The 19,264-nt window shown below is 36.7% G+C and overlaps 1 protein-coding gene across 11 annotated transcripts in view; it reads right to left on the bottom strand.

Annotated features, from left to right (window-relative positions):
- PCCA (propionyl-CoA carboxylase subunit alpha) overlaps positions 1 to 19,264 on the bottom strand; it is a 360,250-nt gene that overhangs the window by 316,606 nt on the left and 24,380 nt on the right. The gene's annotated exons all lie outside the window — the stretch shown is intronic.

The following is a 19,264-nucleotide window of genomic DNA, read 5'->3' as shown; positions in this document are numbered from 1 at the left end:
CACTTGCTCAGTAATAGCATCTCCACCAATGAACTGACAACTCTGGCTTTGAGCCTCTGGAACAAATGAACTCTGTTTCAAAGCAGCTTATGTGAACCTCTCCTTTTTTTTTTTTTTTCCTGTTTATAAAAACTTCCCTTTTACACTTCCTTCACAAAATGCACTAGTAGCTTGCCATTCCGTGCATCCAGATTATAATCCTTCTTCTCATTCTGAGTAAAATCAACATATATGGAGATAATTTTCTCTAGTGTCTTCTTTTAGGTTGACATGCTAAAGACAGACCAAATAAGATGGAGATTTAAAGTAGCTACGGGATTTGACAAATCTGATCTCTGGTTCACCTTGGGGACCAACTTAGTATAATATTGGAAACAGAAGCCAGACTTCCCTGGGTTGAAGATGAATGCAAAGTGAGAAAAGAAAGATTAAAATGGAAAGTTAGCCCTTCAAATAGCTTAACTAGCATGCTAGAGAATGCAAAGATATTTTACTTAATTGTCTCCATAATTGTTGGGAAAACTCAGTACATACACAAGGTTTGCAACAAAACTTTCAGACTTTTCAGAGAGCTCATCTCTCCTTAGAGAAATACTTCACAGATGTGAGCATGTGTGTCCAGGTTCACAAGCCTGACTAGAAGCCCCTCACATGAAATAGTATCATTCTCAGCAGCCAAACATACAGCCATGAAGACAAAAGACAACACAGAAAAAGATTCTATTAATATAAAATATGTACAGATTCAGGGGAAAAGTTCTGGAAAATGTATAGTAGTAATTGTTGCATAACACCGTGAAAGTACTTAATGCCACTGCATTGTATACTTAAAAATGAATAAAATAGCTGGTTGTGGTGGTGTGTGCCTGTAGTCCCAGCTAATCAGAAGGCTGAGGTGGGAGGATCACTTAGGCCCAGGAATTCGAGTCCAGCTACAACAACATAGCAAGACCCTGCTTTGAAAATAAAATAAAATGAATAAAATGGTAAATTTTATGTTATATATATATATTATCATAATAAAAAACACACAAAAAAACCTATATAGATCCATCACAATTTCCAGCCAATTATTGACAAGCAATAGTGAAAGTATACATTTAAAGAGCTTAGTTATATAGGAAAAAAACATATAAATAGTACTGCCTAAGAAAAACCGTAACAGGGTGGTAAAGGAAAAGAGGAAACAAGAAAATACCAATGAGAATGTGTGCTCAGCTTAGCTTGCAATCATTAAGATCATTTTCCACTTATTAAAGTGAAAGCTATCAGATGTGCATTTAAGATTTTAGTGAAGACTTAACACACAGATATATCATATTTCTGAATACAGATTTCTGAAATAATGACAGTGAAATTCTAGGAATAGAAACAAGAAATAATGTCCACTGAAATCAGTATTTTTTAAAAAGTGTTTCCAAACCATATGAATAGCTAAATGTCAGTTCCAATAAAATATGAATAGCTACTAAAAGTCATGAGATCTCAAAGCAGGACTATAGCCCCTCCAGCAGCTATCATAGCTCAATGTCATAACTGATGACGTTATGCATAAAAATGAGTCATTTAGATATTCTTAAAATTTTAAATTTTATTTTAATTACCCAAGTAATGTATAAATACACTAGTTTGGTTAAAAAGAAAAAAACTTTAAGCAGTACAGATAACAGATAACCATTACTCCCCAACCCCTAATATTATCCAACTATTATCAGTTTTGCATGTGTCCTTCCAGACTTAACTGAGCATTTTCATACAAATACGTGGACATAAAAGTGCAGTTTTATCTTATATTTAAGATTTTTCTTAGCATAAACTGAATCACACCACATATTATTTTGCAACTTGCTTTAAAACTCAGTATTTTTTGAGAGTTCTACCTGATAATTTTTAACTGCTACTCAATATTCCTAGTAATCTGGATGAACCGTAACTGCCTTAGCCATTCTCCTAATATTGGACATGATTTCTAAATGGCAGGTATTGCAAGCTGCAAAAAGTTTCCCTAAACATGCCAATCTATATACACATGTACATTTCTGTAAGAAAAATATTTAAAAGTACAAATATTGCAAATTACACATTTAAAAGCTTATGTCAACTTACACTCCTACTAGAGATGAATTTCCCCACACCATCTCTGAACATGGTTAATCTTTCTAACTTTATTAATCTAATGGAGAAAAATAATTTTTATGTTTTTTAAATTTGCATTTCCCTAGTTATTAATGAGTTTGGGCATATTTTCCTGTTTGTGAGCTATTCTTCTTCCAAGCATTAACCATTCTTAAATTTAATAGAACAGATATATTATAAAGAAGCAAAGGTATCTTTTGTTTTGTTTTAGTTATATGTAAACATATGTAATACCTAAACACTGTTCTGATTCAAAATAAAGCTGACAACTCACCTACTGTACCTTTGTCCTTATTACAATTTCTCTCTCCAATAATCACTTATCTGGTGAGTGCGCATTCTTAGACCTTCGTATATGCCAGGGGATTCCAACTGGGAAATATTTTGTCCCCCAGGACACAGTAGGTAATGTCTGGAGACAGTTTTGGTTGTCACAACTGGGAGCTTGGGGGACACTACTGGTATTTAGTGGGTAAGGGGCCAGGGATGCTGCTAAAAATCCTATAAATGCACAGGACAGCTGGCAACAACAAAGAATTATCTAACGTACAATATCAATAGTACCACTGTCAAGAACCCCTTCTTTATGCTTTTACATATGTAACTATAAAAATATAAAATGAGGTGGGATTTTTTTAAACATTAGTAGTATCATTATGCCATACGTGTGATTTTACAAGTTCGTTTTTAATCTTTAATATGTCTTAGAGATGTTCTCCGTCAATATAGAAAAATCTACCTCATTCTTTTTAACTACCAAAGAATTCCAAGATGTGGCTCTCCCAGTGTATCAACCATTCTCTTACCCACAGACTCGAGAGTGGAGGAGTCCCTCTCCTCTGGAGCTGCTCCCACTGTTTGCAGCCATCCTTTTCTGTCTGTGTTTCAGACTGGGGTTTCCCACTGAATCAACCCATCAGCTATCTATCTTTCACAATTCCTCACTGTTTCCAGGATCCCAAGAGTACACCTTCCCATTTTCCATTCAAATTATGGTTTGTTGTTTTTCTTTTGATTTTTTCTTTTTAACTTTTTCTCTTCCCTGGGAATTTGGGGCAGGAAGATGAAGTCTGGCTCATCTCAACAGCCTTAATTAGAAGTCAGGACTTTTTTAAAATTTTCATTCCTTAACACAGGAAACATAGCATGTGTATATTTATTTTAATTTAAAAGTCAAGTATTATAAACAATGATGTAGTTGTCTAAAATGAAACAGTTAAAACTTATTTTTAATTACTATTAAAACAGTTAAAAACTTATTTTTAAGACTGTCATGAAAAACAAATCTAGTGAACATCTAATATGATATAAAAATGAGTATGTTAAAGTCATCATACCATTCCTAAATTATTAAGCCATTCCTCTATTCGTGCATCTTAATGGTACGAGTATCTTTCTCATATTATCCATTCTACCAGATACCACGGCATTGCTACGAACTCCAAAAGCTGGCTTTCTAACCTGAGATTCCATTTCCCACATTATCCAATACCCTTGATTTACAGTCTATGGCTGGTTAGCTTCTCACCAAAAAGCTTCTGACGAATATTACAAACAGCAATAAAATCAATCACCCAAATGCTCCCTCACTCCTAAAGATTCCTGCTAGTCTACAGGAATCTGTAGCTAACTCCCAGATTTTAAAGACAGTCACCAAAAGCAGTTAAGGAACTCAAGGAGTTTTCCTTATCACAGTCATTCTCAATGAGCAAAGGGGTGAAACTTGCAGACATCAAAAATATCTAAAGTATTTATATGTTCTCTTCAAAAATAGGCTGGGCACAGTGGCTCATGCCTGTAATCCTAGCACTCTGGGAGGCAGAGGTGGGAGGATTGCTTGAGGTCAGGAGTTGAGACCAGCCTGAGGAAGAGCAAGACTCCATCTCTATTAAAAATAGAAAAATTATCTGGGCACAGTGGCATGCACCTGTGGTCTCAGCTACTCAGGAAGCTGAGGCAAGAGGATTACTTGAGCCTAGGAGTTTGCAGTGAGCTATGATGATGCCACTGTACTCTAGTCCAGGGAACAGAGCAAGATCCTGTCTCAAAAAATAAATACATAAATAAGTATCCTTCTTTCTCTCCATCTCACCCCCCGAAATTCTTCTATACCCAAAGACAGAAGAAATGCTGTCCTTTGAAGGAGCTCAAAAAACAATTTATTTCTTCCTATTCCAAGCCTAATAAATAATTACCTAAAGAGTTAAAGATCCAAAGTGATTGTGCCATTCATTGAATTCACCTGCTGCTCCCTGCCTACCATCCAGCTACTAGGAACAGAGGAACAGAAGTCCTTCTTTGGGGACTTAGTTTAGAGAATATACGAGAACCACATTCAGATAAACATAGCAAGGATATCAGGATTGAGACCAAGAAAGGTATCTATATATCACCTCCTGCCTTCCTTGGAACTAAAGCCCCATGTAACATGGAAATTGAGAATCCAAAAAGCAGGAAAACACATAAATGTGTCAGGGGAGATCAAATTACCTGCTAAATTGAAGCATGACCCATCTCCTGTGGCAATGCCCCTTGGCAATTCCCCTTATAGGGAGCCCGATGCACTATGCCGGGCCATCAGCTGATCATTAGATGAAAGCCCAAGCATGCATGACTTCAGCAAGCTTACCGGCTTCATAGAAGGACCAGGGCACATAGACCCTAGTCTCTAGCAAGGCTCATTTCATCTCACAGATTTCAGGATGAATTAGTCCTTTAATTTTTGGAAACAGATTTGTGACAGGATATACTGTAAAGATGGATAAAAAGACACCCTACACCTGGCAACAGCAATGGGCAAGGAAAAAAAATAAATGGTTTAATAAAGGCTTACAAGCTGCTTGTCTTTTATTTCAAATGCTAAATTTTCTCCAAATCCAAATGTCTGGCTGGCTCAGGAAAGAATACTTGGTGCAGCTGTAGGCATGCCTCTTTTGTGTAAAAGAGTAAATAAATGTATTCAAATTAAAAGGAACATCTGGACAGCACAAGGTAGAAAAACTCTACCTTATTAGAGGTGGCAGCTGGCTCTCTGAAGAGAAAGAACTAGAGAAAAACATATGCCTCACCAAAAGAAAAACTGTAATCCCAGCACTTTGGGAGGCTGGTGGGAGGATCACTTAAGGCCAGGAGTTCGAGACTAGCATGAGCAACACAGCAAGACCTCGTCTCTACCAAAAAATGAAGAAAAATTAGCTGGTCATGGTAGCACACACCTAGAGTCCCAGCTACTCAGGAGGCTGAGGCAGGGGGATCACTTGAGTCCAAGAGATCAAGGTTACAGTGAGCTATGATTGTGGCACTGCACTCCAGCCTAAGTGACAAAGCAAAGCCCTGTCTCTTTAACAAAAAAAAAAAAAAAACAGGCAAAACTTGTTCACTGAAAAGAATACATCAGATGGCAAATAGCATATAAGCATATGAGAAGATGGTCAACATCATTATCCATTAGGGAAATGCAAATTAAAGCCACAATGAAATATCACTACATTATTAGAATAGTTAAAAATACTGACAATACTAACTGTTGGAGTGGATGCAGAACCACTACAACTCTCATGTATTCCAGTAGGAATGCAGAATGATACAGCAACTCTGGAAAAGTCTGGCTGCAAAGGGATACACATGTTTACCATATGACCTAGCAATCCCACTCCTAATTATTTACCCTAGAGAAAAAGAAACTTATATTCACACAAAAATCTTTACACAAATGTTTAGAACACTTCTACTCATAATTGTCAAAAGCTAGGAAAAACTCAAAATTCCTTCCGTGGGTAAATGGATAAATAAACTTTACAACCATGCAGTGCAATACTACTCAGTAATAAAAAAGAACAAACTATTGATACACACAACAGTTTGGATGAATCACAAAAGCATTATGCTGAGTGAAAGTAGCCAGTATCAAAAAGTTATACAGTGTGTGGAAATGATAATGCTATCGTGATGGGAAATACATCAGTGGCTGCCAGGGACAGGGTAAGGGAGGATGTGACTGCAAAGGGATACACAAGGAAGTCTGAGAGGTAATGGAACTTGCTCTGTGTCCCAGGTGTGCTATTATAGTAGTCACACAATCTATACATGTGTTAAAATTCACATAAGTATACAAAAGGAAAAAAAAGTCAATTCTACTGTAGGACAATTTCTTAAATTAAAAAACCAAACACTACTACATATAGGTGAACACTGTAAGCAGTACTATGGGCCCCTTGTTTAAAGATATACTGGTCCTATCTAATTTTCTCAAAATTACCAACCTCTATTCCACCCTAGTACTTTCTTCTCCCAGTCCCACACTTCACCTAACTCCTGTCCCCCTTCAGGTCTCTGCTTAAGTGTTACTTCCTCAAAAAAGCTTTCCCTAATGGATCAACACTTACGTGCACATATGGAAATTCATCAGAAATAAAGCAGGTGGGGGGAGGGGGGATCAGTAAATTCACACCTAATGGGTACAGTGCACACTATCTGGGTGATGGGCATACTTATAACTTTGGCTCAAATGGTACAAAAGCAATTTATGTAACCAAAACGTTTGTACCTCCGTAATATTCTGAAATTTCAAAAAAAAAAAAAAAAAAAAACACTTTCCCTGATCCCCTCAGACTGACTCAGATCCTCCTGTTCCACACTTACAAAACCCCTATAATTTTCCATTGCACTACATATCACAACTGTATATAGTTACAAAATGTCTGCTTCTACCACTGTACTGGAAGCCACACTAGTAAAGGAATCACATTTGCCTAGGTCAAAAGTCATGGGGCATCTTCACATAGTAAGTACTCTATTTGTATTCGTTAAAGTTGAGTATCTGTCATTCCCTACAACCCCATACAACTCAAGCTAATAAAATACAGATACGTCTTTTCCAACACTTTAAAATACTGCAAAAAAAAAAAAAAAAGCATATCATTTTAAAATTTATATGTGGAACCATCACCACCATCCATCTCCAGAACTTTTCATCTTGCAAAACAATGTGAATGTACTTAATGCCACTGAACTGCACACTTAAGAATGTGTGAAATGATACGGCAAATAAGACCGCAAGGTCTCCAGAGGAGATGGACTCCCATGGCTAATAGAGATGCCCAAATTTAGATAACAGATCCAAGGAGCCATGGTGGGATCAGAGAAGAGCGGTCACGCGCCCTTTGTTCTTAGAAAAGGCAGTTCTTCACAAATATCCTGCTTTAGGTCCTTGAGCCAAGAAAAACTGCAGCCAAACACACACATATATTCTCTCTCTCTCTCTCTCTCTCTCTCTCTCTCTCTCTCCCTCTACATCTGACAGAGGTACTTCTGGTTTGGGACTTGGGAAGCCGCCCAATCAGGGCTCGACTGTATCAACCAATAAGAACTGAACAAGCTTGACTCCTTTGTTTGCATAAACAGACATGATTGAGAACCAAAGTGTGAATTTTCCCTACTTGAGCCAAACCCTTTTTTTGTACCCTTTCACTCAAAATGAAGGCTGTGCCTCCCCAATCTGCAGATTGTTGTTTTTATAGAAAATAAAGCTCTCCCTTTTCCTCCGCAGAGCTCATGATCTTTCGTTAATAAATGGTTTAAAATCATAAATTTTATGTTATGTATATTTTACCACAACTGAAAATAAATTTTTTAAGTGTAAAAAAATTGGCATGTAGGCCGGGCGCGGTGGCTCACGCCTGTAATCCTAGCACTCTGGGAGGCCGAGGCGGGTGGATTGCTCAAGGTCAGGAGTTCGAGACCAGCCTGAGCGAGACCCCGTCTCTACTAAAAATAGAAAGACATTATATGGACACCTAAAAATCTATATAGAAAAAATTAGCCGGGCATAGTGGCGCATGCCTGTAGTCCCAGCTACTCGGGAGGCTGAGGCAGTAGGATCGCTTGAGCCCAGGAGTTTGAGGTTGCTGTGAGCTAAGCTGACGCCACGGCACTCACTCTAGCCTGGGCAACAAAGTGAGACTCTGTCTCAACAAAAAAAAAAAAAAAAAAAAAAAATTGGCATGTAGAAACATTTAATGAAAAGAAAAATTACATGAAATTTTCACAAATAGGTTGTGTAGTTTTGTAACTAAACTCCCCTACCGCATGTAGAACATCCCAGCTGAGTTTCCTCAGTGCAGTCTAGGGACCCAAAACACTTAATTAGAATAGTTCGTTGAAGATACTTTCCTGTATTTAATTATAAAGGCCCCTTTACTAAAATATCTAATATCCATCTGGGGAATACAGTACAAACTTGGAAACTAAACTAATATGTCACTGATTCACAGGAAGACTTGGAAGCAACTAAACACTCAGTTATCTACAAAATAAGGTATTTCCAGCTGGGCAAGGTGGCTCAATGCCTGTAATCCTAGCACTTTGGGAGGCCAAAGTGGGAGGATCAGTTGAGCCCAGGAGTTTGAGGTTGTAGTGAGCTATGATGACGCCACTGCACTCTAGCTCAGGCAAAGAGCAAGACCCAATCTCCACAGAACAAACAAGTCAGACATCAAGTGGGTAACTGATGCTTGAAATTGAGCAAAAACATAATTTTGAGATTTGGCATTTTTCTCTGGTCTTTGTAGACTTAAATAAATTTAGTACAAAAAAAGGATGGCATAGTGAGTTCATACCTCAAAAGCTCTTTCTGCTTTTGAATGCATAGAAATTACAATAAAATCCAAAAAAGAAAACCAGAAAGACAGATAATCAAAAATAAATGGTAAACATTTCACAAACTCAAAACAGAAGAAAGATCCATAACAATACTAACCACAACCTGGTTCCTCCAAAAGCAGGAAGTGCCAAAGGCAAAGTACAGAATGTTTTGTAGGAGATTGGGAAGAGAGCCAGGGTCACAGGTTAAAACCAAGCTGAGGAGGAGCTGCTTCAGGACTGAAAAGGAGGCCACCAAGCATTGTCTGGACTACAGCTCCTGGGGACTGTGGACTTAGGCAGAAACATGGCTTCAGGGTCAAAATCTGAACCAGCTGCTGGGACTAATCTCTCATGTGTCCAAACCATCATCATAAGGCCTGGATATAGGTTAGGAATCCAAATGCCAAGTGTGGGAAACCACAAAACTGGTCAGGGAGAAGTGAGAGTGTGTGGGGGGGGGGGGGTGCGTTGGCAGAGATACAAGAGAAACCACGAAAGAAAGCATATGGGAAAGGATGAGAATCCAGAGGTAGGGAGAAGACGAAGGAGGAACAGAAACAAGAACAAACATTTTAAACTTTCACCAAAAAAAGAGCCCACAGACCAAGATTCCAAACACATTATGAAATCTAATGCTAAGAAAACAACCAAAAAACAAATAACTGAAATAATAGTTCACGCCAGATAAGTTGCTCCAGATGAAATTAATTTTATCAAACAGTCTGAAAGATTAGAAGATTCTCTAGAAAAAGGATTTAAAAAGATCTTCGTAAGTAATAACTACATGAAGAGATGTGACTAGATTCCCAAAGTTAGTTATGAAAAGGTCCTGCTCATGGATTAGAAATGAGAAATGAGAGAGAATACTGATGAAGATAAATTCCTGTTCCTCTGCAACAGGATTCAGACATAAGGAAACCAGGAGGATCAACATTCAGTGTGTGTCATGTGGGGTTTGAGGTAGTTTTAAAACATCCAAGTAGAAATGTCAGAGAGAGAAAACAGATTTAGGAGTCTAGAGTTCATTACAACCACAGAAATAGAAGTGAAAGAAAATGAGATCCTTCAGGGAAAGGGGATAGAAAGTGAAAAAAAAAATTTTTTTTTAAACAGCCTACCAATGAAGCCTCAAGAACACAGAAGAAAGCCACAGAAGTACAAAGAAAACCAGAAGATTAATACGTCACCAAAGCCAGAGGATGAGAGTATTGGAGGAAGGGTAACAGCCAGTGTCAAACACTGCTAAAAAGTCAAATAGAAGAGGACTGGAAAATGTCCATTAGATTTAACATGAGAAAGTTCCTGGTAACCTTAGCAAGAACTCTTAGTAGATTGTTGATAACAGAAGATGACAAATGGCTCAGGGCCTTTGCACATGTCATCCTGTGTACCTAGCTGACTGCCTAGCTGGTAGCTGACTTCCTCGCATCCATCAATCTCAGCTTACATTTTACCCCCTTAGAGAGAAATTCCCTGACCACCCTATTAATGAAGAGTCTCCCAGGATTATCTCTCAACAACTTGTTTCCCTTGTAACACTTAACACAATTTGTAATTATTGATTTATATGTTTTATTACTTTTTATCTGTCTCTACCACTGAACTCTAAGTGCCATGAGAGCAGAAATCATATTGCTTCGGGTCACTCTTCTAATTCCAGCACCTACCATAGTAACTGTCCCACAACAGACACAAAAACAGCCTTCAAAGTAACAAACTTCACTTTCTTTTGGGGAGGAAGGAAACTTTTTCTTATACTTAGTATGGAAAGTACTATACACAATGGAAAGAATACAACTTAGGAGTCTCGCATAATTCAAATCTTAGCTCACTACTTACCAACTAAATGATCTTTGACAACCCATTTTATATCTTAGAGCCCCAATTTTCTCAATTTAAAATGGTGATGCTACTACTCCCCTTACATAATTATGTGCTTTTCTAGTACATCATAGATACTAAATAAGTGATAGATATTACTTAGAATGATCATGTCCTTTCCTTCCAAAGAAGTTGAAATGAGTGTGGCTGTAAAGATATAAGTCATGGCCTCATAAACACTGGAACATCAGAATAAAGTTAAGGTGTATTTTCACATCTTTTATTAAATGTATGCCTTTTCAGTAAGACAGTATTTCCAATCCTTCTTAAATAGATGCTTAGAGAAAAATAAATCCATGATTAGGTACTTTATACCACCAGGCACTAATTACATTGAAATACATAAGTTCCCTTTAAAATATGTTGTTTAAATTCACCAGAAATTTTAAAATAAACAAAACCAAATATATGTTCAAAATATTTCACTTTGTTCCTTTTTTTTTTTTTTTTTGAGACAGAGTCTCACTCTGTTGCCCAGGCTAGGGTGCCGTGGCATCAGCCTAGCTCACGGCAACCTCAAACTCCTGGGCTCAAGCATCCTCCTGCCTCAGCCTCCCTTCTATGTATATTTTTAGTTGTCCAAATCATTTCTTTCTACTTTTAGTAGAGACCGGGTCTCGCTCTTGCTCAGGCTGGTCTCGAACTCCTGAGCTCAAATGATCCACCCACCTCGGCCTCCCAGAGTGCTAGGATTACAGGCATGAGCCACGACGCCCAGCCACTATTTGTTCTTAATTTAAAATTTTAGCGTAAGTAAAAGGACAAAGTTCTTACTAACAAAAACTTCAGAAGGTCTTGGGACATCCCCTTCTATTTTATAAAGGAAAACATTCACAAATCACTTTCCATAGATTAAAAAAAGTTGGAAGGTTTTTATTCAAGTTAAATAGAAAGACCCATGAACACATACAAGATAACTCATGCATGAAGATACTGATAATAAATCCTTTTTTTCCTGTCCAAATATAACTTTTGCCTGACTGATAAAGTCAGTAATACACCTTCCTAACTGGAATGACTAGATCACCTTTAACTCCAGGGGGCTCAAACTATCAGTCTTTTAAGCAGCTTTGCTGGTTTTTGACAATTTAACCTGCTGAGCTCACAGCACCCATGGGAGGGTCCTTGGTTGCAAGTTAACTTCTGATGCTGCTGACCACTAATACTGACTCCACAGATAATGGGTTTCAATAACCACCACCCACAGGTTAACACTTTATTACCCATAATACTGTTTTAATTAAGTTAATACATGAAGGTCACAGTTTGGTAGAAAGTTTGATTAAATGTGGTAGTACTTACAATAATTTTAAAAAACTGTGTTCATCTATATGGTAACTGTAAATTTGCCTACAGATTTAATCTAGTTTGCTCATGGATTTATGCTGCATTTCAAGTTATTTTCTAGAAGGAATTCAATTTATTAGTTACATTTCCCCAAAATATGTACATTTCTAGAATTTTTAACTGAGAGTTTCCTGACATATGGCTCTAACCATTCTGGACACAAAATGGTTCCACCTGACACAAAAAGACCACCTGCTATAGCAAAGGAGATTTCCACCTCACCCTCAGATTTTGGAGCATTTTGATGGTGGAAAGATTCATGCTTTGATTGGTCTGTAGCTTCACATGTTAAATATTAATTTCTCTCTGAAACACTGGAATTATTTTCTCATCTCAAAAAATAAAGTCGCATAAATTTTATTTTTGAAGCCAAATCCTTTATGCAGTATAAAATAAGCCAAAGAATATTTACAATGAGTATATGAAAGGGCAAAGCAAACAAATTTTTAAATGAATCTGAAATCAAAGATTTACTCTAATGTGTTTTTAAAAATGAGATATTGTTCTTTAAAACACAAATCACATGGTTGGCACAGATGACACAATTTTCTATTTTTATATGTATGAGGTAACTTGTTACTTTATTCAAAAGCAAAGAATGATGGCTAAATTCATCTCATACACATACTGAATTCAGCAATAATTGTATTTTTTAAATACACAACCTGACAGGCACTACGATAGATAATAATGAATCAACATGGGAGCCATTTAATATACTTCTTGATTAACTCATTGCCTGTCCAGTTCGCACACAGACATGCTTACATGTCATAATCGTCATAATTCCCATCATCCCCACTGCTAACACTCCAGCGCCTTGATTAGTGCACAACTCCCAGACGAGCCATTGCTAATGCTAAATAATTCTCTTCAGCCTCCTGCTACTATACTGCAGGATCTCCAATTAAATATAATGTCCCTGATGAGCCATATTAATGTGAACAAATTCCTACCAGGAATTCTATCCTATTCCATTTTACCCAAAAATGCAGAGAAAGTAATTCAGCCAAGCCAAAGACAATCAAAACATTTAAAATTGATATAGTATACTGTTTCTGCAAAATAAGTTCTTCCAATGACAATAAAAGCAAAGAAAAGAAAATGTCTAAACATCTTAAATGCTTGCTTCTCCTGATTAGTTCTTCACTGAAAAGTAGTGTTTTAAATTTGCATAGGTAAATACATTGTATTCTTAATCTGAAAAGGTTACTGAAGTCTAAGCTCTCTGAGAAAAGTGAGCAATAGCAAGTTTTAAGCAAGTATGTCACTTAAAAATCCTTTGATTACCTAATTACCAGACTCTGAGATTCAAAACCACATTATTGAAACCAATTCTTTCCTTCCAATTAAATGGAGTTTATAGTCACTATTCAGAGGCTTTGCCATGGGGCTTTATGTTGTTGATAAGGAAACTTCATACTGAAGGATGACAACTATAAATATTTTTTGCAAGAATAAATTAAGAATTTTATAGATTTCTCTTGCAATCTAAATGTCTGGAAATGTTCCTCACCTAATTAAGACCAACTTGGAAACATGGACCATGACAGCCATTATCTTAAAATATCCTTTACTGGTAAATGCAGTTCAAGAAAATGTTTCTTAAATAACAATCTCAACTACACCCACATACTTAGACACAAAAGCTTACCTGATATTTTTCAGTTAACACCCCCCAAAAAAGTTTTATAAGCCTGACCATGGTCATTTATTCCTATTTGAGGATCAGTGACACCAGCAGCTGTGAACAAGTCCATGAACAAATTTTGTAAAATTTTTTTTAATTTAATTAAGAACAACTTTCCAAATAGAAAAAGTTTGAAAATATCCTGAAATCATGTAAATGAGAAAAATAAATAAATGTTTGAGGCTTTCACATTTAAATTGCTTTCCTCTCTATATACATCTAGGGCAAAACTTAAGATACTCTAACAAAGATACAAATAGATAAATACATATATACAAAGGTATATATAAAAATATAAAAAGCAATAAAATATATTCTAATAACCCCATAAAATTTTGATAAGTTTTTCCCTAAGGTCTTTTATACCTTAGCCTACATTAATGTATTCCATCTCCATTTACCTGATCATTACCCTCCAGTTTGTTCAGCTGGAACCAACATACACTAATTACTTAGACATCACGAAGTCCTATTTGTCCTCGGTCCTTCCCCAGACAGCAGGGAAATATTATCAAGGGTAGGCATGAAAAGTGATGATTGCCCTCACCTTACTGTCAATCACCCCAGAGCTCACAGGAAGCCCCACTCAATCTCATTATGGAATCCTGAGGTTGAGACTACAGTACGCACCAGGAATCATACTTTAAACAGCAGGCTGCCTGGGTAAGATGTGAGTCACAATGAATCCTTTCCTGATTTCAGGTGCTTGTTTCAACACAGTAAATATCAGATATTTCTCATTTAAATCCAATGTGACTGTACACAGACCAAGCAACAAAATACACATTGGTAAGTTCAATGTAGGAGTGTAGGTAGGAAATATAGTCCAAGGTTGAAGTACAGAATCATTTTCCTCATTGGAAAGGAAGATTCTCAATCCTTTTCACATTTTACCTAATGAGATCTCATTAAAAAAAAAAAAAAAAGTCAAAACCCTAATTTTAATGGTTTGATATAAATGTAATAATATATTTTACTATTTTTTGTGGGAAAGCATACTAGTCTTTACACTTAAAACAGAAATGAATGAATGAACGTTATCTAACAAGCATTTTGAGGAATATAAGTACCAACAATCTCTAAAGCTTCCAATTCTTTGCTCCCACTACTCACCAAACTAAGCAGGTGGGACGCACCTCCCCATGTACAAAATCCTACTCCTAAAGCCATTAAACATTTTTCTATACCTAGAGGCACATGCCAGAGGGGGAATGGGGGGGGGGGGAGGCCGGAGAAAAACATTTCTCATTCCTTACATTTCTCATCTTCTCTGGGACTACCTAACATCACAGTAAATGACAGACAGACAACCCCAGAATGCATCTCTCCAGTCTTGTAAGTCAAAATATTAATAAGGCCCTCTTTAAGTCAAAAATACCCTCACATCATCCCTCTGCCTAAAATCTAAAAAATTTGTTCCATAGACCTCTCTCTTCTTACTGTTTTATAATGTATTTTAATATGTTAGGCTACTCCCACTGTCAATTTTCCTCAGAATTTTCTAGGCCATTCTTCCATATTTATTCTTTTGTCAATTCCCCCCCCCAAAAATTATGTTGTTATATTTATTAAGATTTAATAGAAAAATGAACAGAGTAATTTAGGAATAACTAGCATTTAAAATATTCAGTTTCTGTATACAAAAACAGGAAGTCCTCATATAAGTCCTAAAAATTTCATTTAAAATTCACATCATGTAGTGCTTTATCACTTCCATTGCTTCCACAGTTGTGTTTTTAAAAGTTATATTTTCTATATTGTTGATATATGTATGAACTTTATAGATTTCTTTATATTTATTTTTTAACCAACCAGAGATTTTTCTTCCTGTTACTAAAGAGTTATTCAGTTCACTGTATAACTAGAAACTCAATAAAATCTTATTTTTGCCTTTCCTGTCCATTTTATAGCTCTTGCCTAACTCTGTTACCTAGCACTTCTAGAATGCTGTTAAATACTAGTAATGACAGAGACGTCATGAATGAGATTAGTGCCCTTATACAAGAGACCCCAAAAAGATCTTTCTCCTGCCACTATGTGAGGATACAGCGAGAGGGCTCCGTCAAAAAACCAGGAAGGGACCCTCACCAGGGACCAAATCTGCCAGTGCCTTGATCTTAACTTCCCAGCCTAAAGAACTGTAAGAAATAAATTCCTGTGGCTTATAAGCCACCCAATCTATGGTATTCTATTATAGCAGCCTGAATAAACTAAGATGGTGACAAAAAAAAAAAAAAAAAGGATAAGGTATGGTGACTCATGCCTGTAATCCTAGCACTCCGGGAGGCCGAGGCAAGAGGATTGTTTGAGGTCAGGAGTTCAAGACCAGCCTGAGCTACAGCATGTCCCCCTGTCTGCTAAAAATAGAAAAAAAAAAATTAGCTGGGCAAATAAAAACAGATAAAAAATTACCCCAGAATGGTGGTGCATGCCTGTATTCCCAGCTACTCAGGAGGCTGAGGCAGAAAGATCGCTTGAGCCCAGCAATTTGAGGTTGCTGTGAATTAGGCTGATGCCACAACACCCTAGCCCAGGCAACAGAGCGAGACTCTAAAAAAAAAGATAAGACTCAGATTTCTAAAATCAGGAATGAAAGAAAAGACATTACTCCTGACCTTATAAAAATAAAAATAACAAGGAAATGCTGTAAACAACTATATACCAATAGACTAGATAACATAGATGAAAAGGACAAATTCCTAGAAGACCACAAACTACAAACATTAACTAAAGAAGAAACAGAATATCTGAATAAGCCTATAACAAAAGACAGATTTAGTAACCAAAAACTACCCACAGAGAAACCCAGACCCAAATGGCTTTGCTGAAGAACTGTACCAAACATTTAAAGAAAAATTAATATCAAGTCTTCTCAAATGCTTCAAAAAAAATAGAAGAGGAAACTTTCCAACTCATGAGGCCAGATTCACTCTAACACCAAAACCAAGCAAAGACATCATAAGAAAACGACAGACCAATATCCCTTATAAATATGGACACAAAAATTCCCAACAAAATACTAACAAACTGAATCCAGCAACATACGCAAAGGAGTGTACATGACCAACTGGGATTCATCCCAGGAATGCAAGGTTGGCTAAATATCCAAAAATCAATTAATATATCAATAAAATAAAGGGCAAAAACCACAAGATCATCTCAGTAGACACAGCGAAAGCATTTGAAAAACTGCATTACCCATTCCTGATAAAACTCTTCAACAAACTAGGAATAGCAGTGAACTTCCAACATCTGATATGCAAATCTATGAAAATCCCAGAGCCTAAATCAAACTTAAGGGTGAAATACTGAATGCTTTCCTTCTAAGATGAAGAACAAAACAAGGATGCCTGCTCTCACCACATCTATTCAATATTATTAAAACCAGAGAAATTAGGCAAGAATATGAAATAAAAAGCATTCAGATGGAAAGAAGTAAAACTCTCTATTCACATGACATGATCTTACATAGAGAATCCTAAGGAATCCACTAAAAAACTATTATTAACGAGTTCATCAAGGTTGCAGGATATAAAATCATTATATGAAAATCAATTGTACTTCTATACACTTGCAATAAACAATGAAAAATTGAAATGAAGAAAATAATTCCACTTAAATAGCATCAAAAATAAAATACATAGGAATTAATATAACAAAGCAAGTACAAAATTTGTACTCAAAAATTATAAAACATTGTTGAAAGAAATCAATGCAACCTAAATAAATGGAAGGACACTACATGTTCATGGATAGAAAGACTTAAAAATGCTGAAATTGCTATACTCCCCAAAATGATCTACAGACACAACACAATCTCAATCAAAATCCTAGCTGGATACATTCTTGCATTTGGACTGTCTTCTCTTCATAAACCATTAATCCACAAATCTTCCCAAAGAATAATAAGTGTGTTTTCCTAGGGCCTGGAAAATGAAACATAAAAGTCATGACTTAAAAAGAGGCTTAACTTCCATTTTGCTTTTTCCTGCCCTGATCACTTCCCACTGGAGTACTTTACACAGCTTCCCTCTGCCCTCATCCCCTGGATGCAATTGCACTAATCTCATCATTATAAATTAACTATTTTCCTGAGGAAATTCTGACTTTAAGACTGCTCCAGATCAGTCTTTATTTCTCAAAGAAAATAAGAGAATTTCCTCAGCAGAGAATAGTATGTCATACTGTTTTAAGACAAGCCAACAATAAGCCAACTAGATAACCTGCAAATCCTCCCCTAGAAACACCTAAAATCCTAGATTAAATATAACAAACATCCTTTAAATGAAGAGCTTGGTTTACAAGAAACTACAAGGGATGAAAAACAAAGAGGAAGCGAGCAGGGCGTGGTGGTGCATGCCTGCAGTCCCAGCTACTAGGGAGGCTGAGGGAGGAGGATCACTTGAGCCCAAGAGTTCAAGGCTGTAGCACACTATGATCACACAACTGCACTCCAGCCTGCGCAACATAGCAAGACACTGTCTCAAAAAAAAAAAGAGGAAGCTAAAACTCAGACTGTATCCACAAGAGCCAATCTAGGAGAGTAAAGGTAGGGCTCTCAACAATCTAGAAGATTGGGTTTTAACTGTCAAAGGAATCAGACTCTTTATGAGTTGGAGATTTGAAGGAAAACCTCCTGCATGAGGCCAGGACACTTGAAGATTACATGCTCAGTAACAGGCGGTGGCAATTTCAACCTACTGAATAGGAAGGAAAAAATTACCTTACCAGTATCTGTGTGGTCAAAGTTAAGGAAAACATCTCCTTTAAAAATTAGAAACCATGGGCCTATTCAACAGATGTATGTGTATGTAATCCATTTTGTTCTTCCCACTGCTTTCATAATTCAGCAACCTTCAGATCAGTGATATTCTGGGGGGGCTGGTAGAAACAAACGTAACACCCAGCCTACCAGGCCATATCTGTAACCCAAACCATCTTGGAATTCAACAATAAAGATACCAAATATGAGGTCAGAAGCCAAAATGTAAACATGTGAGAAAACAGTACATCATGAGGAAGAATCAGGAATAAAAACACCCAACAAACATTAAATAATACAATATAATAAAGCCTTTAAAATAAATACACTAAAAATGAATAAAGAGATGAAAGGAGGACTCAATATATAAGAAAAAAAAAATACAAAAAAACAGGTAGATTCAAAAAGGAGCAGCAAACCAACAGATTTCTCAACAGACAGCAAAGAAGACAAATGCAATTAAAATAACTGAGTAAGGTAATTTTCATTATTGGTACAAAATATTAGATGAGAAGTCGTTGGGGGACAAAATATTCACATGGATTCAAAGATTTATCCCCAAAAGTACTTAATTAAAAAAGAAAAAATGCACCATTATAATGGAAAGGCCTGTGTGTTAGTCCACTTTGTTTTACTATAAAGAAATACCTGAGGCTGGGTAATTTATAAAGAAAAGAGGTTTATTCGGTTCACACTTCTGCAAGCTATACCAGGATGGTGCCAGCACCTGCTTCTGATGAGGGTTTCAGGGAGCTTCCAATCAAGGCAGAAGGTGAAGGAGGAGCAGATGTGCCACATGGTGAGAG

Source organism: Eulemur rufifrons, chromosome 4 (genome assembly GCF_041146395.1).
Source record: "Eulemur rufifrons isolate Redbay chromosome 4, OSU_ERuf_1, whole genome shotgun sequence".
In the NCBI taxonomy this organism is placed as follows: domain Eukaryota; kingdom Metazoa; phylum Chordata; class Mammalia; order Primates; family Lemuridae; genus Eulemur; species Eulemur rufifrons.
Note: the sequence above shows the minus strand (reverse complement) of the source record. Positions and strands in the feature narration are given on the sequence as shown.